General features: G+C 49.3%; 1 protein-coding gene and 1 long non-coding RNA gene across 36 annotated transcripts in view; one reads left to right on the top strand and one right to left on the bottom strand.

Moving 5' to 3' along the window:
* The window catches only part of LOC145713013 (uncharacterized), a 344,480-nt gene that overhangs the window by 183,931 nt on the left and 137,796 nt on the right, over positions 1-22,753 (top strand). The window lies entirely within an intron of this gene.
* Positions 1-22,753, bottom strand: part of IKZF1 (IKAROS family zinc finger 1) — a 102,392-nt gene that overhangs the window by 48,721 nt on the left and 30,918 nt on the right. The window contains exon 1 of one of the 35 annotated variants that reach the window (XM_060632128.3): positions 5-855. The exons of 33 other annotated variants lie outside the window; for them this stretch is intronic. The gene's annotated coding sequence lies outside the window, so the exon portion shown is untranslated. Of the gene's footprint in view, positions 1-4; positions 856-22,753 lie in introns of those variants that run through there. One more of the 35 variants, XM_081795011.1, reaches the window with a different exon arrangement.

Below are 22,753 nucleotides of genomic sequence, written 5' to 3'. Positions count from 1 at the left end.
GCACCTGCAGGCTCGCGGCCTCAGGCCCCAGCTGGAATCCGGCCGCGGATGGGAAACTCCAGGCTTCCGAGGAAAACCATCCCAGCGATCGCCGGCCCTCGGGTTTCCAGAAGCCCCAACTTCTGCATTCTGTCCGGCCCTCTGTCCACACCAGCTCCCCTCCTCCCCCCTCTGCCCCCGTCCAGATGCCTCCAGGAGGAGGGCCCGAGAGCACGATTGTGACACGGAGGCATGTGTCATATTGTAACTGGGTTTCCACATCCTCCTGGCTGAATTGTAAGCGCCTAGAAGAGGAACAAGGGCGAATAATGAAATATAGGGATGCAGGAAAAGAGGAAGCCACCGCGAGACACCAGGCCAACCGAAATGCGGACACTTACGGAGAAGTGACAGAAAGGGAAGCAGGAGTCAGGAATTGCATTCGGTGGCTGGGCCAGGCGCACACACACGTATGCACAGACTCTCACACTCACACGCCCAGGCGCACAGAGACAGACTCTCACATGGACACACACTCACAGACACGTCCACACACACATTATACACAGACTCACGCACACTTATACACACTCACACACATATACACACAGACGTGGACACTCAGATACACACAGACTCACACACATGCACACTCATAAATACAGACTCACACACACACTTAGACACAGACACACACATGCACACTCATAAATACACATAGACTCACACACATATATACACAGATACACACACACTTATACACACAGACTCACATATATACACACACATACACACACACATACAGACATGTACACTCACATATCGACTCACACACACACGTACGCAGACACACTCACAGACACACACACACACGCTCCCAGATACATGCTCTCACACACATACACACACACTTACAGACTCTCAAACACACTTTCACATGCATATGCACACACTCATACAGAGACTCACACACAGATACACATACTTACACAAAGACACCCACACAAACGCAGACACAGACTTTCACGCACAGACGCACTCACATACATTCACATAAACGCATATTCTCACACACACACATGCGCACATGCATATACACACTCTACACACACACTCACAGACACACAAACATATACACATCCACCCACATATGCACAGATAATGCTCTCACCTGGACACGTATATACTCACTATATATACACACATACATATACACCCCCCCCCATACACACACAGTCTTACACGCACACATTCTCACATACACAGACTCACATGCTCACACATACACACTCATACACAGGCACACATATTCTCACACAGACACACGCACAGACCTCTACACATACACACACACACTCACACATACATACCCACGTACTTCTATACAGCTTCACTCAGATACACACACATATGGATATGCACCCTCACAGAGACACATACATACACTCACACTTACATACACACTTTCACACAGACACACATACTCTCGCATACACAGTCACACACACACCGTCTCCTATATGCATACAGTCACGCTCACGCATATGTGCACACACATATACCGTCTCGCATACACAGACACAGAGTCACATGCTCGTACCCACACTCACACACGCTCACGAGCCCTTCCTCATCAAAGCAGACTTCTGCAAGGCAAGGCTGTCCTCGTCCGGGCCCCTGAATGAGGGACCAGTCCGGGCCGCGGCCCAGCTGTGTGAGGAGGTCCCGTCCCCGCATCCCCCGCATGTCTGCCCTCAGTGGTGTGAGGTCCAGAAAATCCCTGGTAATTCTAGGGGCCATGCTGTTATTTTTTCTCTGCCACTTAAAAGGCTGGAGTAAAACAGGGTGAAAAATCCTTTCGGCGTAATCAACACTGTAATCTTGGAGCTCAGACCAAAACGATGGAAAAACGAACAGAAAACGTTAACGACATTCAGGCAGATCCCCTTTGGGACTAAAAATACCCTTTCAAGAAACGAGAACAGACAGAGAGGAAAAAGCACGAAACTTAGGGAAGAAGGAGAAAGAAGTTGTGAATTAACCGGTTTGTGGTATTTTCTGCGTGTGGAGATAACCAGCGGGACTCTGGGTCAAAGGCATTCCCGCTGGAGGGGCGAGGAGGTCGCCGAGAAAAATCCTTATCTACCGTTTTCACAGGCGTGTGACGCAAGGGCGAGGGCCCCGCCGAGGGGGCCTCACCTCCGAGGCCTCTGGATTCACATGGGAAGCTCCCTCCAGGCACAGGTTTTAAAACGAATGCCCCCCTCTTCCCTGTTCCCTGGTGTCCAAGAGAAACAGTGGCTACTACCCCCAGGAATTATTACTGTTCTTGCAGAAAAACTGCTGCTTATCTCTTTAGACGTTACACGTGAATAGAACCTTCCCGGGATCGTTTCTTTCCATTCGTTCTTTGCAAGCGAGCACAGAACCGTTGCCATGAATTACAAACCAGAGAAGGCTCCGTGCACGGCCCGTGGGCAGAGCTCGGACATGCGGGCAGCTCAGGACGGCCCTGTGCGTCCTCCCTCCCATCCTGCTGTCAGGCCTCCCCGGGCCCTGGCCGCTGCTTATGTTCTTCAACCCTTCGTCACCGCCTGCTGATGGCCTGGACCCTCTAGATGCTTCCCCCTCCCTCACCTCCTAGAAGTGAGCTTCTGTCTGACGGCAGGGAGAGCGCCGGGGCTCAGCTGTTTCCCCGAGCAGAGGGCGGCTGGTCAAATTTCCACCTATAGAGCCGACTGCCAGGGCTGTGACCCACCCTCCAGGCTTCCTGGGTGAATGTTCTAGATGACACTCTATGCCTCACACATGGTTCCTACCCCAACGTGACGCTGTGGACCCTGCAGTGTTGACGCCCAGCCATGCCACGTAAAACCAAGCCCCTGACGTTTTCCTCCACACGTAAACCTGAGTCTTACCGAGCACCTGTGATGCTGTCGCTCGTGACACCCACCGAGGATGGGACGTCTGCCCCGTGGCCACGGGCCTGCCACCAGGGGCACTGACGGCTGCCGTGTGAGACCCTCCCCTGTATCAGCAAAATGGAGGTGGCCAGTGCTAGCCAGCACGGGGAGCTACCAGCCTGTGATTCCAAAATGTCCCAGTTCTTTTTTTCCCTTCAGTTTTGGCAGCTTGGTTTCTCATCTCTGAACCCTGTTTCTTTCTTTTCTTTCTTTCTTTCTCCCTTCCTTCCTTTCCTTCCCTTATCCCTTTCTTTCTTCCCTTTCTTTCTTTCTTTCTTTCTTCCCTTTCTTCCTCTCTTCCTCCCTTTCTTCTTTTTTCTTTCTTTCTCTTTTCTTTCTTTCTTCCTTCCTTCCTTCCCTTCCTTCCCTATTCCCTTTCTTTTCTCTTTCTTTCTCTTTCTTTCTTTCTTTCTTTCTTCCCTTCCTTCCTCTCTTCCTCTTTCTTTCTTTCTTTCTTTTCTTTTCTTTCTCTCCTTCCTTCCTTCCTCTCTTCCTCCCTTTCTTTTCTTTCTTTTACTCTTTCTTTCTTTCTTCCTTTCCTTCCCTTTTCCCTTTCTTTTTCTTTTCTTTCTTTCTTTCTTCCCTTCCTTCCTCTCTTCCTCCCTTTCTTTCTTTCTTTCTTCCCTTCCTTCCTCTCTTCCTCCCTTTCTTCTTTTCTTTCTTTCTTTCTTCCTTTCCTTCCCTTTTCCTTTTCTTTTCTTTCTTTTCTTTCTTTCTTTCTTTCTTTCTTTCTTTCTTTCTTTCTTCCCTTCCTTCCTCTCTTCCTCCCTTTCTTTTTCTTTCTTTCTTTCTTTCTTTCTTTCTTTCTTCTTCCTCTTTCTTTCTCCCTTCCTCCTTCTCTTTCTTCCTTTCTTCCTTCCTTCCTTTCTTTCTATCTATCCAAAAAATGATACACAGTAGCAAAGACCTCACCTGGGCACCACACCACCTCGCCGTCCCACCTGCAGCCTGTTGGCCACCTTTCACCTGCTGTGGGCAGGTGTGCCCAGTGCACCCCATGTCGTCTGCTCAGCTGTGCCATATTCTGTCTCTCTGCCCAGGGCATTGGAGGCTCCAGGAAAACCTGTGCTGTGCACCAGCAGTTCCCAACCAGGACGCTCACCCTCCATGGGGCAGCCTTTGGCCAGTGGGGGGTGCCATGCATGCCCCCTCCTGCATTCTGCCCCCCGGAGGGGGGGGGAGGGAGCTCTGGTGGGACGGAAGCCTGGTCCCCCACAGCAGTGGCAGGTGCATATCTGCATGGGTTTTCCCTTGTCCCTGCTCCCCTGTCTCTTGGTCCTGCCCCCCACCAGGCTGGAGAACAATTGAGAAGCATCTCGCACGCACAAATGGCAAACCTGGGGTTTTTGAGCCCCCAGTGACTGATACACCAGTGTCTGCAGATGCTCCAGGGGAATTCTGCCTTCTCTGGACCCTCTGTCAGTGGGGGGGGGGGGGGGGGCAGAAAGAGAGGGAGACACAGAATGCAAAGCAGGCTCCAGGTTCTGAGCTGTCAGCACACATCCTGACCTGGGGCTCTCTCACAAACCGTGAGATCATGACCTGAGCCGAAGTCAGCCACTTGACTGACTGAGCCACCTGGGCACCCGTGGCATTGAGTTTTAGTACAATTCCTGCATCCCGCATCTGGGACAGGTTGGGTCCCCAGGCCAAGGGATCCCCTGCCTGGTAACCAAGGTGCCGGGAGACGTATGTAAAGGAAAGTTTTAGGAACTTGATGGTAGATTCAGAGATTCACTAACAAGAGATGCCCTTCAATAAAAACGACACAGTTGAAGACCGATCGTGGAGCCAAAACTGCATCTACCGGCCCCCGGCCATCAGGCTGCTCCCAGCCCCGGCCTCAGTTTCCCTACATGAAGACACCATACCTGTCCCTCCATTTGGTGACTTCAGAGAGCCCCAGCTGTCATGGCTGGGCTGATGCATAAAAGAAGGGGGCAGGCCTCTTTCCCTCCCGTCTCTGACAAGCCTTAGCACAAACACTGCAGAATCAGAGCCTCGAGTTCAGGGAATGAGCAGGAGACTGGACATCAGGCCCGTTCTGGGGAGGCGTGGTGGTGTGCCAGGGCTCTGGAGGCTAGGCCTGCCCGTTAGGGCAAGAGTTGTGGCAGACGGGATTAAGGGGAAAGAAAAGCAGGTTTCTCTGGCTCTCTATCTGGACAAAGTGGAACTGCAAATCCCACGGGATGGGAGAGGAAGAGCGTGGGCTCCAGGCACATTGTTGGTGGCTCCGTGGTTCCTCTGGCCTCCAGACCTCCCAGCTTCTGTCTTTTGTGATGAGATCCTACCGTAAGATCTAAGCAAGGAGAAGAGGTGTGGGAAGGTGTGATCTTGCTTATTGAAGAGCAATATTTATTTTGGGGCAACTGGGTGGCTCAGTCAGCTACGCATCCGACTCTTGGTTTCAGCTCAGGTCACGACCTCGTGGTTCATGAGTTCGAACCCTGCATCAGGCTCTGTGCTGGTGGCATGGAGCCTGCTTGGGATGATCTCTCTCTCTCTCTCTCTCTCTCTCTCTCTGCCTCTCCCCCCACTCTCTCTCTCTCTCTTTCTCTCCCAAATGAATTAACTTGAAAAAAAGAGAGCAATATTTATTTTCAGAACACTGAGTATTAAGAAAGTTCTAAAAATATATGAGGGAAAATGTACAGCATGTGGAATTCACAGAAAGTTTTGCCCTCTGCAATGACAAAATATTCATATTTTGGTCACCAATTACTCCAAGGTTGGTCGCGGTTGAGGGCCAAGTGAAATAAAATGTCTAATAAAGTAACAATAAGACATATTTTTGCACATTAGATCAAGAATTGTCATCAGCCTTTCCCATTTTGGCTTGAGGCTCTGGGTTTAAGTGATAGAAAGAAATACAGTGTAAACTTAAACTGGATCAAACTTAAACTAAAGATCAAAGAAATGGCGAATGTAATCCCTTTGCCTGATTCTGAGCTGCTAAACTTAAAGAATATAGACTCGAGGGGGCGCTCGGGCAGCTCAGTCAGTTGAGCATCTGACTCGTGATCTTAGCTCGGGGCATGATCTCACTGTTCGGAGGTTCGAGCCCCGCGTCAGGCTCTGAGTTGATAGTGTGGAACCTGCCTAGGATTCTCTCTCTCTCTCTCTCTCTCTCTCTCTCTCTGCCCCTCCCCTCTCACAATCTCTCTCTCAAAATAAGTAAACTTTAAAAAATAGAGAGACTTGGGGGAATCATCCCGTTGATATTACACTGACTCAGAAGTCAGACATCCACCTATACCACGTGGTGGTAACGGGTCAAGAATGAGAAAGTAAAACCAGCCTCTGAGGCAACCGACAAAAAGAGAACTCAGAAGCCTTTGAACCAGATTCACGCGTCTACTCACGGGTGAGTCCCTGTGACACTCACGGGCCCTCACCTCATGCACACTTTTGAAAATGATTAAATGGTTCTTTCTTAACCTAACACCCAGCAGATTAGAAGTTGCATATTAGAAAGTTGAGGCCGACGCTGAAAACACTATGCAACCAGATAAGAGAACTCGAGAGCCAGGGTCATTTAGGGAACAGAGATAAGGTCCACAGGGGCGCTGACTTTTTCCAACAGTGAAGCACAGGGCTCAGCCCACACGGCCAGACAAATGCAAGTCTTATTTCTGGCCGCAAGAGGACTACCTCTTGGCCATCTGGACCGAATATCTGGAAGTCAACAGGCCGCTGCACTGGCGATGTGAGAAATGTCTGAGGAAGGAAGAATAAATAAAGAGTAAATGAATGAACGGAGAGCACAGTCCTTCCTGCACACGGGGTTTACAATTCGCCAAATGTGTGCACACAGATCACCTCTCCGGAACGCCCGAGTTAGTATTTACGATAGCAGACCTGAGCTGAGAAGAGAACATTGAAATGTTTTCAAGATATTCTTGAAAGAATCTCAGGGGGTCAAGTGGGTTCTAGAAAGATCCCTCATCCCAACGGGTTAAATATACTGAAAATAAAATGGGTAGGTTTGAGTAGTTTAGAAAATGTGGTCACGAAGGAATGTTCCCTCCCCGCCACATGCTAGATGAATAAGTTGGTGGAGGTGCCCTTGAACGTGAACCATGAGCGTGCGTGTCAGACTGAGTTCAGATCACTGACCAGCTTGCTGAAGGATTTCACTTACAACAGGGACAGTGAATTTTGCCTCACATATCCATTTCTGGGCAGAGAAACTGTGGATTTTCATTGCAACTGTGTGCCAAGTGCATAAATCTTAGGTAGGGGTTAAAAGGGTTTGGTGTCGACTGCTTCCAGGGTTTTGCTGCCGGGCAAGTAGATATGGAGGAAATACAGAACATTCTGAGATTAAAAACAGGAAACGGGTGAATTCATTGCCCCTTCTGGGAAATGATGAAATGAAATGTGTTTCAACCTTAAGGTGTAATCATGCAAAACTGCGTTTATCAAGGTTATTAAGACATATGATTTCTCATCAAGATAAATGACTTTTTAAAATTAAAAAAACCAAGGGGCGCCTGGGTGGCTCAGCCAGTTAAGCGTCTGGACTCTTGGTTTCGGCTCAGGTCATGATCTCTCGGTTTCGTGAGTTCGAGCCCTGTGTTGGGCTCTGCAATGACAGTGCAGAGCCTGCTCGGGCTTCTCTCTCTGCCCCTCCCAAAATAAATCAACTGAAACAAATAAATAAAATTTAAAAGCCCAACTAATATACAGGTTCAATCCACCCCACTCCCATAACATAAAACTACAAAGAGCTAGATGCTTGAGGATTTTCTAGTACTAGACAATTAGACACGAAAGCAAGAAAGTCTCTAATGAACAATTGTGGTGTGGTGAGTACCTCAGTGATCTCACATTGGAACTTATAAAGTTGAGAACTGGCTGTCTTTGTTCAGAGCTGTGCCACGTGAGCTGGATTAAACAATGAGAGGCACTGTGCAACAACCCCAAACCCTTATGCTAGAAAGCACAACTGGTTATTTTTAAAAGCAAGTCTTCAACAACAAGCCAGGGAAGCCCACCGTGTCCTCTGCCTGCTGACGCCCACTGGCACAGGCAGGGCCCACGGCGGCAGCACCGAAAACCCAGCGCGCGGGGATCGTGGCCCCAATCGCTCCGCGTGCCCACGGATGCCTTTTCGCAGACTAACACACACAGCGGTTGTACAAATCACACCAAAGATCTCCGTTTATGAGTAACCCATGCAAATGAGCGGCAACGAAAGAACAGAAAATGATGGGAAATCTGACAGCACACATGTTTTCACACTTCGATGACACATGTCTAACGGTTAAGAACGGAGGCAGTTATCTGCGTGTGATGTAAGGCCATCGTCAGAGTCTACTGGGGTAACATGCTATCGTGACCCAATAGACCTTGCCTCTGGCCTGCCTCCAAGCCCTGCCCGGGGGTTCTCTATCCAGCTGCCAAATCAGCCGTGAGCAAACCCTCGAAACCAGGAAGAAGGGCCAGGGCACGTATTGCTGGTGGGTTCACCCAGTTCCCAAATACGGCATCCGTGCCGTGCAGATTAACGGGATATGATAGTGGTAAGGAGGTATGGATGTTCTGTCTTCTTGGGAAGCACAGACCCACCTTGGTGGCTGCGCCCTGCAACAGAAGGCCTGAACCATTCCCCATGCATCCCAGGATCTCCCACCATGCTCCTCTGAGTAGGGGGCATCAGCATGTGGCCACATGGTCACTGACGGTGACTCGAATCCTGCCCCTGCCCCGGGACCACCCCCTTACTGCCACTGCTTCTCACACCTCTGCTCAGACACCTCAACAGGCCTGGGGGTCATTTCATTCGTTTCTCACATGGGTTCTTGAACCTAATTTTGGTATTGTCAAACTTGTTGCTTTCTGAACCAATGTGGAAAATAAATAGGATACATTGTCTTGTTTCTAAAGCCTTGACTCAACCTTTGCCTGGAGGGTGTCCCTATCTGCCCACCTGATTTCCTACAGATTCTGTAACATAACTTAAAATATACGCATTAATTCCCTAAATGTGACTGGGTTTCAGGTAGGGAAAAACACAAAAGGGAAGAGAAGAAATGGTTGAAATTGGCATTCATCTGGGGGGATGCTATTCCCATGACTCCTCCCATTCCCCACACCCATGGCCATGACTGCCTATGGAACACATCCACTGAAGGCCTTCTCCAAGGTCAGCCCTGCTCCCAGAATCTCCCCTAAGCCCACTCAGAAACCCGGTTGCCATGGCACTTCCTTGGCCCTCAGTTGTGTCCCCCCAACCTGTCCCTTTCTCCCATCCATCTCTAAAATTCTACCTGTGCTTGAAGGGATAGAATACACGTCATGTCTTCTAAAATCCTACATAGGTTCCATCAGGGGCGCCTGGGGGGCTCAGTCAGTCGACCGTCCGACTTCAGCTCAGGTCACGATGTCGCAGTTCATGAGTTCGAGCCCCGCGTTGGGCTCTGTGCTGACCACTCTGAGCCTAGAACCTGCTTCGGATTCTGTGTCTCCCCCTCTCTCTGTTCCTCCCCCACTTGTGCTCTATTTCTGTCTCTCTCTCAAAAACAAATAAACATTAAATACAATTGAAAAAAAAAACACTGATTTTGCTCCTTCTCTGTTTCTGGGTTTTGGTACCTCCAACCACTGCAGCATTTTGTGTGTCCTGCTCCCTGAGGAAGTCCCCCCAGTGTGCCTCCCTCACCCTCTTTGTTCCTTACAACGTGCGCAACAAATGTTCCAAGGATGGTCCAGCCTGGCCGGCAGATATCACAATCGAACTTTTCTACCAGTTTCCTAACGCCATTTAGAATTCCAGGATGTTTCATTATATTAGTCAACTAATATCACGCTTTGGATGGTAACAAAGATCATAAACACACAGGCTTCACATAAAAAATGGTAGCAACACAGCGCCAAAAGAACGCAAGACTTAGAATCAGAGAACTTGAGTTTACACGGGTTGTGGGATTTGTAGATCAGTGAATTGACCTCACTAATTTTATAACCAACCATGAGCTCAAGATGGAGGCCCAATGACCCCAAGTGCCCACTGCCATTTTAGGCAGTCTGGGCACGGGGACCTTCTTCACCTACAAAGCAGAGAAAGCACTGTGAGGACTAAGTTGGATAAGCCACGTCACCACCACCACCGTGCTCTACCTCCCTCCAATCCATTTTGAGTTAAAAGCAAAGGCTGTTAGCATCTTCAGCACATGAGTCTGGTGTGTTGTGTTCAACCACTGGGCACCATCGCTGCGTAAAGTAGCAATCCGCTTACTGGAATTCTTTTGTGCCGACTGTCTCCAGTTCTGTTTGCATTTATTTACTTTTTCTCATGTTTGTGTTCAGAACAGCGGCCAGCTTTCCACCACATGCGGCACAGCCATTGGTTCAATTTGCCCATCCCAAAAACAAAATGGTGGCCAGGCTCGGTTCTCCAGTGGGCGGAGCCTCGGAGTCGGTATGCTGTGACATCCATGGTTTCGAACCCACCACGTTCTTGCTCTGATCTGGGTAGTGATGTGGAAGCAGCACCTCACAGAGGTGTTTTACCTCAAAGAGTGTGCCAAAAATAACTGTTCCTCAACGCACACATCCCACACTCATTTGTGTGTGCGTGTGAGAATTTTGCTAACAGCCAAGTTAGAGGGCATCTCATGAAATCACTTCTCAGCAATTCTTTCTCTTTTGTGGCTGGGACTCATATGCTCTTTTCCACGGATTCTGAAAAGTCGGCCGTGTTGTTTCCAGGAACACCAAGTGAAGACTTCAAAGAATTCATTTTCCTGACCAACCAAACACAATCCACTTCTCTGCCTATTTACTACTACGAAAGGTGCGGCCCGCGGATGGGCAATAGGCAGATTTGTCTGAAACGGGAATTCTCGGGGAAGTGTCCCTGGCGTATCACAGGGAAATCTATCACAGGGATTTTCTTTGCTCTTCCTAAATAAAGAACATACTTCGCATTTTGATCATGGTAAAACGTCCCTCCTTTTGATCTCCCGTCTGTCTGTGGAGCTTGGAACGTGAGCCTTCCTGACCCAAAATGCTGGCAGTGTGGGAAGGAAAATGCATTCACCACAGCAGCGTGACGTTGTCGGGCACAGACCCCGAGGACTTGTCTGAACCCTCACGGGGAGAGCCATCCATGTCGCTGTCATTGTAAAGCACACTTTCTATCTGATTTCCCTTTTGCTTCAACTTCCTGAGAAATCTTTCTGTATCTACGGCAGGCCACTTGCACCTGAAAGATCCAGGAAACGGTGACACCACGCTGGACATTTACACTGAGCTTGGAAATCCTGGATGGAAGGGACAGGCCCATCTGTCTGCAGGTAACATGATAACATTTCCATTTACAAAAGTAAAAATTAAACTCCATGAAAAGCCTGACGGACACAGGCATGTGCAAGACTGGCTTTGCCTGGAATGAACCGATTCAAGACCATCCCGGTGGAAACAGTGGCATATTTTTTTGCTTTGATGCCTGGTGTGAATTTTGCTCCTTTTAAAGAACTTGCAAAAATGTAGCTGGCAATGGTTTAGCTCCCCTATGTCAATCTCATCCTTTATTTTTTAAAGTTTTATTTATTTTTGAGCATGGGGGAGGGGCAGAGAGACAGGAGGACAGAGGATCCGAAGCAGGCTGCATGCTGATAGCAGAGAGCCCAATGCGGGGCTCGAACTCACAACTGGGAGATCATGACCTGAGCCGAAGCTGGACGCTTAACCGACTGAGCCACCCAGGCGCCCCCTGATTTCATTCTAATTAAAAAAAACACACAGATTATCTAAATGATGAAAAGGAAAAAATAAAGGGGCAGTGGGTACGTTTTCAGGTGGGCTTCTCCCGAAGTTGCCGTTAAGAGGAGCATCTTAAGGGAAGAAGACGTCTTATTCATGGCTGTACCTATGTCTGGCATTCCAAGAACTTAGCAGGCTGATGGGAAGTACACCCCACTGAACAAGACAGTGATAAATGCCTGATCCTACTCTGAGATCCAAATATCCCGGGCAATGCCTCAGCAGTTATGTCCGAGAAACTCATGCACGTCTTCTGAGTTGACAGTTGACAGGGGTTGTGGCTGCATGAAAACTAACACAGCTGCCTGCATGTAAACCCGTTGCATTTGGAGGAGCCGGGCCCTGTGCAAGGAAGGTTCTGTTCCCGCTAAGCTCTCTGCCCTCCAGAACTAGAATATTCAAGTTCACAAACCTGGAAAACATGTTTAATAGCCACGTTTTTACAGACCACGAGTCCCTCAGGACTACACAGCTTTCTTGCTACCTTCCATCACATCCCGAGGGCGAACGTAGCTTTGGACAAAGGTGAGCTCACCAGAGGCAGTGACCAGGGCCGGCAGAGCCCTCCGGGTGCCGAGTTTGGGGAAGGACCTGGGCACATAGCCAATGTCTGGGGAAGGGCGGGGGGACCCTCAAAGGAAGTGAAGCAAATGTAATATCGTGCTGATTTCATCCCACTTGGAGGGACCCAGGAAACGTTAGCCAGGAGGAGGGGGTGTTCAGAGGGCTTAGTGTGGCTGCCTTCAGTGACTAGAAGGGCCCCCACAACTCACTGCCAGTGTGGCTCTAGATACAAGCAGATTTGATTTCACGACTTTGCTAATCATCAGCGTCAACCTAAGGCTGTCCTGGGAGACATGCAAATGGGCTGGCCCTTTCCCCATCAACGATGCTGAAGGACTTAACGTGCTGGGCTCCTGTTAGCTTAGTGGCCTTCCTTCTGGAATGCTTTATGGGAGGGGGCCCCACTGCGCAGCAGAAGCCTGACAGTGATCAAACGCATGGTGTGCGGCTGGCTCAGTGGGTGGGGGTTGGGGGCGGAGGGAGGCGCCAGAAGCTTTCCTAAATTTTCCTTGTTTCCTTCCCGTGCAGAGGCTCTGAATCACCTTTCCACTCGGGGTACAGTGACCTAGCAGTCAGTGCACCTGACAAGAGCAGCCAGGAACTTTAATGCATCAACCTGAATATTTTAGCAGATGTTCAAAACCGGGCAGAAGTGTCTATGAGACAAGATCATTTATTCTAGATTTTATTTCTATAATTTTTAAAATTCCATTTATTTATTTATTTATTTATTTATTTATTTATTTATTTTGAGAGACAGAGAGGGAGTGGAGGAGGGGCAGAGAGAAGAGGGAGACACAGAATCTGAAGCAGATTCCAGGCTCCGAGCTGTAAGCACAGAGCCCGACACGGGGCTCGAACCCACGAACCGTGAGATCATGACCTGAGCTGAAGTCGGATGCTCAACCGACTGAGCCACCCAGGCGCCCCTCTATAATTTTTTACTATTTTACTGTTTTCCTCTCTCTACTCAATTGTGTCCTTCCTGTTTGCCATGGAAGGTAAGCTCTCAGAGCCCATGGGTTTTTTCTGTCTTGGTGGCCCCCGTGCCTGACAGGCTGCCTGGGACAAAGTGGGTACTTAGGAAGCATTTATCTTATGAACTGATCCTTGGAGCCACTCAGTCCCACCTCCAGCTTGTTCCCCTGCATGCTGGGATGCCAATGCCACTCGACACTTGGGCTAATCACTTAGCTTCAAACCTACCATCCTATGTGGTGCCTGGGCTTCCTGGGGGTGTAGACAGTTTATTGAACTCCTTGCGGGAGCCAGTTCTCATGCGGCCTGATGCCCATGACATCTAGTCTCTCAGCCCGTAACATGTTCAGTGATTGCACGTTAAAGACAATATGGTATTGGACAACGTATCAGTAAGAACTCAGATTTATTTTTAGCTTTGAAGGCTGGATAGGATAGAATAAATTCTTAGTATACAACTATGAACATCTTGATAAGATAACTCGGTATAGGACCCAGTAATTACTTCTGAGATCCCGAGATGCCGTTAATTCAGATTATTTGTCCCCTGAAGGGTGGACAGAGGGGGTTATCTTCGAAGACTCTAGACTGCAAGGCAAACCCTAATCACACAGCAAAACTGAAAAGGCTCATTTCCCTCATCTTTTCCCATTTACGTTTGACTTAAATTTTTATTTTATTTTATTTTTGAGAGATGCAGAGCACGAGCAGGGGAGGGGCTGAGAAAGGGAAGCACAGAATCGGAAGCAGGCTCCAGGCTTCGAACTGTCAGCACAGAGCCCGACGCAGGGCTTGAACCCATAAACCGCGAGATCATGACCTGAGCTAAAGTTGGACACTTAACCGACTGAGCCACCCAAGCGCCCCTGACTTAAATTTTGAGATGACACATCTTATTTTTCCCTCAGCTGTGAAGCAGGGCTCCCTTCCTTCTGCTAACTGTTTTTACTTGATGGTTACAACACTGGCTCTTTCAGCTCCCCCCCGAGATGACTTTCTATTTCTGCGGCCAGGCTCACGAAAAGACAGCCTGAAGAGGGTTTTCGCCATACACCGAACTTGGCGTTTCTGTAAGGTGGGATGTTGGTTATGTTTCTCCTTCCCCCCACACTGTGTTCTGTGACGGGGAAGAAACCGTAGGGGAAACGCTTACTTGCCTGTGAGGGTCTCGCAGTCTAGCTGAACCCTGTGGGCAGGTGCACAGTAGCCCCTCCCCCCCCAACCCCGGGCAGCTTACACCAGATGCTAAGCCTTGCACCACAGGTGTCTTTGTGCTTTCTGTGCCTCTTGTGTCGAAAAAGTGAAAGAATTCTAGGCGTGCTTAGAGGAAGTTAGGCAAACATTCTGGGAGTTCTAAAATATGCTTCCTAGAGGGCAAAGAATGTGACTGCACGGGTTGGCCGTGTGTAAAGAGAAGGAGCTTCTAAACATGACCCAATGACATCATCAAGATCCACCGGAAGGGACAGAGACATGAACATGGAGGTTGGCAAAGGGCGTGGTCTGTCCATCCGTCCATCCGTCCATCCATCCATCTATCCATCTATCCATCCATCCGTGAGGAAATGCATATGGTAAACACATGGCAAATTTTCATCCCTTCCAACCCAGGTAGGTAGGTTAGCAGACTTTAAATTTTTTTTTTAATGTTTATTTATTTTTGAGAGAGAGAGAGTGCAAGCAGGGGAGGGGCAGAGAGAGGGAGAGACACAGAATCCGAAGCAGGCTCCAGGCTCCGAGCTGTCGGCACAGAGCCCGACGCCCCTAAATAAACATCTTTTTAAATGTTTATTTATTTTTCAGAAGAGAGAGAGAGAGCGTGCGCACGAGTGTGTGATCAGGGGACGGGCAGAGAGAGAGAGAGAGGGAAACACAGAATCCGAAGCAGGCTCCAGGCTCCGAGCCGTCAGCATAGAGCCCGATGCGGGGCTCGAACCCACAGGCCGAGAGATCTTGACCTGAGCCGAAGTCGGAAGCTTAACTGACTGAGCCACCCAGGCGCCCCCAGGTTAACACACTTTTATTTTATTTTATTTTATTATTTTTTAATTTTATTTTATTTTATTTTTTTTTAATTTTTTTTTTAAGTTTATTTATTTTTGAGACAGAGAGAGACAGAGCATGAACGGGGGAGGGTCAGAGAGAGCGGGAGACACAGAATCGGAAGCAGGCTCCAGGCTCTGAGCCATCAGCCCAGAACCTGACGCGGGGCTCGAACTCACTGACTGCGAGATCGTGACCTGAGCCAAAGTCGGACGCTTAACCGACTGAGCCACCCAGGCGCCCCCAGGTTAACACACTTTTAAAACAGCACTTCCCACACTCTGCATTTAGGAAAACCGCAGGACACATTCAGTGTGTTTTGCACATGAAGGTAGTGGGTGGTTAGTCTGCCCCGCATCACAGCTGCAGTGAGGCTGAGAGACCAGATTTAACCCAGACCTTCTGCTTCAAAACCTTCTACGATAAGCTAGACTCATCGTCCAGAGGAGTTCTTTTAGGGTGAACCTTTATGGCAGCCCTGAAAACAATTCTCACTGCTTTATAATTAAAATTTGGTGGTTTTTTTTTAAGATTTTTTTTTTTTTGAGAGAGAGAAAGCACAAGCAGGGGATGGGCGCAGAGACAGAGAGAGAGAGAGAGAGAGAGAGAGAGAGAGAGAGAGAGAATCCTAAGCCACATTGTCAGGGCAGAGCCCGATGTGGGGCTCGATCTCATGAACCAGGAGGTCATGACCCGAGCCGAAATCAAGAGTCAGACGTCCAACCGACTTGAGCCGCCCAGATGCGCCCTAACTGATGGCAGGTAACCCCTGTCTAACTCGCCGAACAAGCAGCAAAAAGCAAGAGTTAGTGACCTGGAGACCCGTGTGGCTCTGACTCTCAGTTACCTACCATACAGGTGCATGGGACCCGAGGGTACCTGGGGTGGCCTTGCCTCTGGCCTCTTGAAATGGTCTATTCCTGGGCAAAAGGTTTCAGCCACTGGTCCCTGGACCCAAGGAACAGAATTCTGATGAAACTGTACCAAGATCAATGTTGAAAGAAAGGAAGGCAGGAAGGTCAGAAAGAGGGAAAGAGGGAAGGAAGGAAGGGAGAAAGGGAAGAAGAGGAAGAGAGAAGAAAAGCAAGAAAGGAGGAGGGAAGAAGGAAGGGGGGAAAAATTAAGAAAGAAGGAAAATAAAAAGGAAGGGAAGAAAGGCAGCAAAGAAAGCAAAAAGGATCACCAGACAGGAATAGGACAATCAGAGCCACAAGGCTGAATCTGTGACTCTGTGGGTCCTGGCATGCTCAGGAAACACAGCAGCCACAGGAGGACACGCTGTCTCCCGAAATGCAGGAAGGACAGCAATTAGTAAGCATGTGGCGTCCTCGTACAGGAAGGCTGGGGTCTGGGCTGCACGCAGGGAGGCAGGGTCGGGCGCCCGAGCGCCCCGTGGCCAGGCTCTCGGGACATGGGTGCTGAAGGGGGACATCAGGCTTCCCTAAAGGCAGATTGCTGCTGCCCTTCCTACTAAAAGAAATAAAAAAGCCTTCCCTTTACCACCTCTGCTCCCATCGCTTCATCAGGCTGCAGCAGTATCTTTTAGGAAGTTATTGAGAAGTTTCATTGTCCCCAATTTTTAAAAACAATTTCACAGATGCGATGGTGTCTGTCTTAGAAGCTTTATGCCTGTCCTCAAATGCTGTGCTCGTGGAATGTGCTTCAGGTCTATAAAGCAATTGCTTCGTTTCAAAAAGAAAAAAGAAAAAAGAAACCCTCGAAACAAAAAGGACTGTATTTCTGTCTGTACGGAACTCAGTCACTCGGTTTTGGAAAACGAACTGGTTTCTGCACGTTGACAGACTGCCCTGTTCTCGTTATTTTAGAGAGCTTCATGAGAGGCCGACCAGTCACCTCCAGTTAGGACAGAGCTGGGGCGCCTGGGTGGCTCAGTCGGTTGAGCGTCCGACTTCGGCTCAGGTGACGATGTCACAGTTCATCGGTTTGAGCCCCGAGTCGGGCTCTGTGCTGACAGCTCAGAGCCTGGAATCTGCTTTGGATTCTGTGTCTCCCTCTCTTTCTGCCCCTCCCCTGCTTGCTCTCTCTCTCTCTCTCTCTCTCTCAAAAATAAATAAACATTTTTAAAAAAAGATAGAGCTACATAAAATAAACCAGACTGACATAGAAATTGGACTGGACCTAGATTTTCTCTAAATCAAATGGGGCTCAACACGGAAGAGCCAAAACAAGCAAATTTTCACCTTAATTGGGGAGGACAATTGAGAAAACATTTTGAAGAGAAAACTGACTTAAACGCTACTTTGGAGCGGTGATAAATGACCAGCTGTTGGCCAAATTTCAGCAAGGATCAATCTGAAAAAGGTTTTCTATGACAGGTAGCACAGCCCTTTCCAGAACTCTGGACATCCAGCAGGTGGCCCCTGGCCAAGGTGGCTTCTGAGTGCTCAAAATGTGGCCACTGTGAATTGAGATGTGTCATATGCGTAACACATACTGCGGTGCAAAGACTACAACCAAACAACAGTCTAGTACTCACTAACGATGGCTTATGTTGAGTGCGTGTTCGAATAAGAATACTTGGGGTGTGCCCCGTCCAGTCAGATAAATTAAAATGGATCTCACCTGCGCCATTTTCTTTTTGAATGAGTCTACTGGGAAACTGAGAATTATGGCTGTGGGTCTCATGCTGTCTTCATCGGACAGTGCTGCCCTAGGACATCTGATTCCTACATTTCACGAATACATTCCAGGGATGCGGGTTCTTACTCATCTGTGATACCCCTGTTCCCAGACAAGGACTGAGAGCTGGCACATGTCAGAAGGCCCAGAGCCCGGCTGTCTGCCCAGGACCCAACTGGAAAGAGCCACACGGGACATCTAGAGAGTGTGACTGTGTGTGCTGTGTGTGCGTCCAGGGAAGCCTGATCTTAAGGATGAGTTTTTAGGAGACACTCCGTCAGTAATAAAAAAAAAAACCAGCCAGTGAGGGGTCCTGGCTGGCTCAGTCAGAAGAGCACACAGCTCTTGATCTCAGGGTCATGAGTTCGAGCCTCACGCTAGGCATGGAGCCTACTTAAAAAAAAAAAAAAACTGTAGAAACACTTACTGAAACAGGAAGACAAACACAGAACTTTTAATGCTGGCAGCTCCAAAGTTCAGCGTGGGGACTGTTTTATTAGCAACAATGGCACTGCTTTGCTGTTGTGAGTCTATGTAGTGTTTACAGTGACAAAATAACTCAGTTATCTTCTCGGGGTTAAAACCACTTCACTCAAAACCACAGCCTTCTCTACCGAGCGTGGATTTCACCGAAGACAGATTCCCCTGTGACTCCAGGCCGAAATAAGGGGTGGCCACACCAGAGAGTTGTTAATGGTCATTATGGAACACGATGGCGCGAACCCGGGCCATCTGAGCGCTCTGGGGGCCCTGGCGGGGTTCTAGATCGCCTGCTGCACAGCGTGGCGATTGTGAAAGCAGGATGATTCTGCCGGGTTCCAAGAAGAAGAGACAAAAAAGAATCGTTGAGCCGCCTGCCGGGCCGTCATAAAAAAGTTCTTTTCCCATTTCTGCAGGATTTCGTTCTGAAAAAGAGAATGGCCACCTTTGCCACGCGCTCTGCAGCAGGGAGCTGGCTGGAGGCCTTCCATCGATCGCACCCGCCCGGTGGGGAAAGACACCGGATGTTCAGGGCTTCACCGGAATCCTGCCCTGGTGATTTCAGTGGAAATCGACAGCCTGCAGCCACATCCCCTGTGGGGGAAATACTCTCCTGGCAGGCAGCCTTGCAGAGACACACCCAAGGCCCGCTGCTCAAAGGTCCCTGCAGCTCGCTCCCTCCCCAAAGTAGGGCACAGAGGGCTCTTTGGCTAATGGGACTGCAGCACCCAGCAGGTGCTTTGAGGCAGGAACTTGCAAAGAGCGTCCGCGGGGCTTGGGACAGTCGGGTTTGCCTCCGGTAATGTCCCCAGCTGCTTGCATATGGCCGAGCCCTTGCTGAGAAAGTGTCCCTACTGAAGCCACTGCACGCCCAAGGACAATGGAAGGGGTCAACCCCCAGATGTCTGTACAGACACCTCAGGGTTGTATGTAATCCAAGAAAGTCAGTCACCGAAACTTTCTTTTCAGAAGCCCAATCCCAAGTTTTGAAGGATTTGGTGAGGCTAGACGCTTTCCTGGAAGAAAGTCACTGTGATGCAGTCACCTATTCCTGTAACGTGGACAAGCCTTGCTTTGCATTTGAAAGCCCTTCAAGCCAAAATAACAGCAAGAGGAATAAAAATATCTCATCGGTTAGGCACAGAAATGCTTTTTTTAAAAATATTTATTCATTTTTTTGACACAGAGAGAGAGAGCAAGTAGGGGAGGGGCAGAGAGAGAGGGGGACACACAGAATCCGAAACAGGCTCCAGGCTCCGAGCTGTCCACAGAGCCCAATGCGGGGCTTGAACCCACGAACCGCGAGATCATGACCTGAGCTGAAGTCAGACGCTTAACCAACTGAATGCCCCACGGAAATGCTTTTCTAATCACACTCCCAGCAACAAATCCAGCATGCGAGGGGGACATTCTATGTATTAATACAGAGAGGGCCAGCTCCGTGTGACGTTTCCAGGCTGCGACCTCAACGGCAGAGTCATCGGGAACCAACCCTTTGGTTGGACACACTCGTGTTTTCCCCTCACCCCTCTTCCATAACCCGCTCCACAAACACCGGCTCCTGTCCCCACAGCGCTCCACCAAAGCATCTCCTGTTTTCGAATGTCACTGCAGCTGGATGACATTAAAATAGAACTTAAGCCAGTGGCGCGCAGGTAAACCAGCTCTCAAAAAAGAAAAGGAAAAAAAAAAGCCCTAATTCGTAGCACTTGCCGATTTCTGTGGTGGAAATCCTTCCAACCGCAGCGGGCTTCAAGCTACCAACAGTTGAACCCGAGCCTGGAAGCTTCTCTGAGCCTCTAACAGTTGGTATATTCCCGCTGGCCCCGGCACACCACGAACTTGAACATACTTTCTAAGTTCCCTACGCGTCTGTCAACCGCTCCCTGCCCCGCCACCCGAAAATCCTAACAGGCTGAGGGTTTGAGCAGATCTGTGGTAATGCGTGCCCTGTAGTTTCTGCTTAGACTTGGAAGAATGCAGAGCTTATCTGGCAGGTACAGTAGCCTGGCCCCAACCACTGTTGAGCTGTGGAACCAGTAAGACGGCTTCCTGGGGCTGCCAGCCTCACTGAGCCTTTTCATCTAATTGAAATGGTTCTGTGGAAACTTTGCAAGGCAATGGTTAGGGCTCTGCTCTGCTTAAACCTTTCTACTTTTTGCATAAAAGGAGGGGAAGCTTGTTTTTTTTTTTTTTTTTTTTTTTTTTTTTTTTTTTTTTTTTGAGTTATATTTACACTTCCCAAATCAGAAAATGTCCTAACCAGATAGGAGGACAGGTGGCGAGTGGTAACCACAACTCAAAACCTTTTTTTTTTTTTCCATTTCTTTCTGAAACCCCATATAGGAGGAAAGTTAACGAAATGTCGGTTGGTTATTTTATGCCCAGAGCTCGGTATTCTTTCAACACAGATGGAACAGAGCAGAAAATGAAATTGGGACCGGACCACCTAGGACATAAAATGCTGTTGATCTATCTACCCTGGTGCACACGAATCTATTGCCTTGGGTAAATCGATTGGGTACGATGTGATCCTGAATTTGTCAGAATAAAATGAAGATAAACACTGATTTCTATTTGTGAAAGGAAACAACTTTTTTGTTGTTTGTTAAAAATTTTTCTTTAATGTTTATTATTGAGAGAGAGAGAGAGAGAGAGAGAGAGAGAGAGAGAGAGTGAGTGCAGGGGAGGAGCACAGAGAGAGACGGAGACACAGAATCTGAAGCAGGCTCCAGGCTCTGAGCTGTCAGCACAGAGCCAGACGCAGGGCTCGAACTCACGGACCACAAGATCATGACCTGAGCCCAGATGAGACGCTTAACCAACTGAGCCACCCAGGCGCCCCCGCAACTTTTCAAAGTGAACATGCACTTTTGGAGACATGAAGCATGGTTGGAAACGCCAGGGGCAGAGTTCTTCAACCATCTGTGGCCCAGTTTTTCTACAGGAATTCCTTTTGTAAAAGAAATGCATAGTCAGGTTCCAGAACCTACTGACTACATTAATCAGCCCAAAGTTGCCCCAGTGAATGTGCTCAATTGTGTGGGGTTGACGTGTTCAGGCTCGAGGGCAGGGCTTGAATCCAGGGGCTCGCCTGGGAAATGTGTGGAGACATTTATCATCAGGTGTGACACCAGTGGCTCACATCCCCCAGCGGGAGGGACAGTCTCAGCCAAGGAAGTCATCTCTGCCCCGAATACCAACTGTTCCCACTGAGAAACAGTGACCTAAAATAATCCACAGGGTGGACCCTGAATTCAGACAAAGCCTTTAACTCCTTCCCCTTCACTTCCTCTCTCTGGGGTCCTACCTGAGAGAGCAACTGCCCCGTTCCCTGCACTCATTTGGTACATGCCCCGCAGGCCTACTCGGTGCATGGGAGGTCCAGGTGTTGGGGGTGCAGACTGAGCAAATCCCAGAGGAGTGCTTTCTTTCTGAGTGGTGGCAGGCAGTGTTGGGAACAACAGCAGGGTAGGGAGGTACGGACTGGCGATGCCATCCAGGGTGGGCTCAAGGAAGGCCCTCTTTTCCGGCGCTTCTGGATGGAGACTGAGGGCAGTGAGGGGGAAGGCCATGGGGAGCATGCTGCAGGCCTGGATGTGGCCAAGGCAGAGTCCAGGATGGCTCAACCTACCTCCCCTGGGCCTCCCCTTGGGCTATGCTAGTTTAATCCTTCCTCTCCACCTGCTCCTTCTTATTGGCCTTCAAATATACATTCATATTCTTCTCCTACAGATCAACCCGCAGGTAGGGCAGGCTTCCTACCCTCTGCTCACCAGTGCTCCCCGACGCTTGGGCTCAGGCCTCCGTCCTGCTGAGCTATTTTTAGGGATCCACCACTGATCTCCCAAAGGCCCCGTTCTCCAGCACCGCTCACCCTTCTCACCCTCGATATCACTTCTCGTAGTGGCTTCTACACCATATTTCTCTCCAGAAATTTCACCTGAATCCAACAGCTCATTCTCTGCCTCCTTCCTTGCCTTCTCTCCTAGACAATAATATGCCTCCTTTACACCCATGCTGCCTTCCAGAAGGTTCCTTGGCTACCAACTGCCATCACATGTCTAGTTGACCCAACCCCCCATGTATTCCCATTCTGCTCAGTGGAATGACCGCCTTCCAGTCATCAAGGTGGAGGCTGCAGTCACTTCCTGCATGTTCCACATTGAGTGATGCACAACTGTGGCGGCCACCGCCCTGCCTCCTTCTGCTGCAGCCTTCACGCTCCGGCACAAATTGCGTCTCCCTGTCAACTGTCCCCAGGGCTCTCTCCAGCACATAGATCCGGCACAATCATCCCCCAGACTGTCACTCTGGGAGGGGTCCCATCCGAGCAT

Source organism: Panthera onca, chromosome A2 (assembly GCF_046562875.1).
Source record: "Panthera onca isolate mPanOnc1 chromosome A2, mPanOnc1 haplotype 2, whole genome shotgun sequence".
Lineage (NCBI taxonomy): Eukaryota > Metazoa > Chordata > Mammalia > Carnivora > Felidae > Panthera > Panthera onca.
The sequence above is the reverse complement of the archived record's forward strand: the minus strand, read 5'-3'. Positions and strand labels throughout refer to the sequence as shown.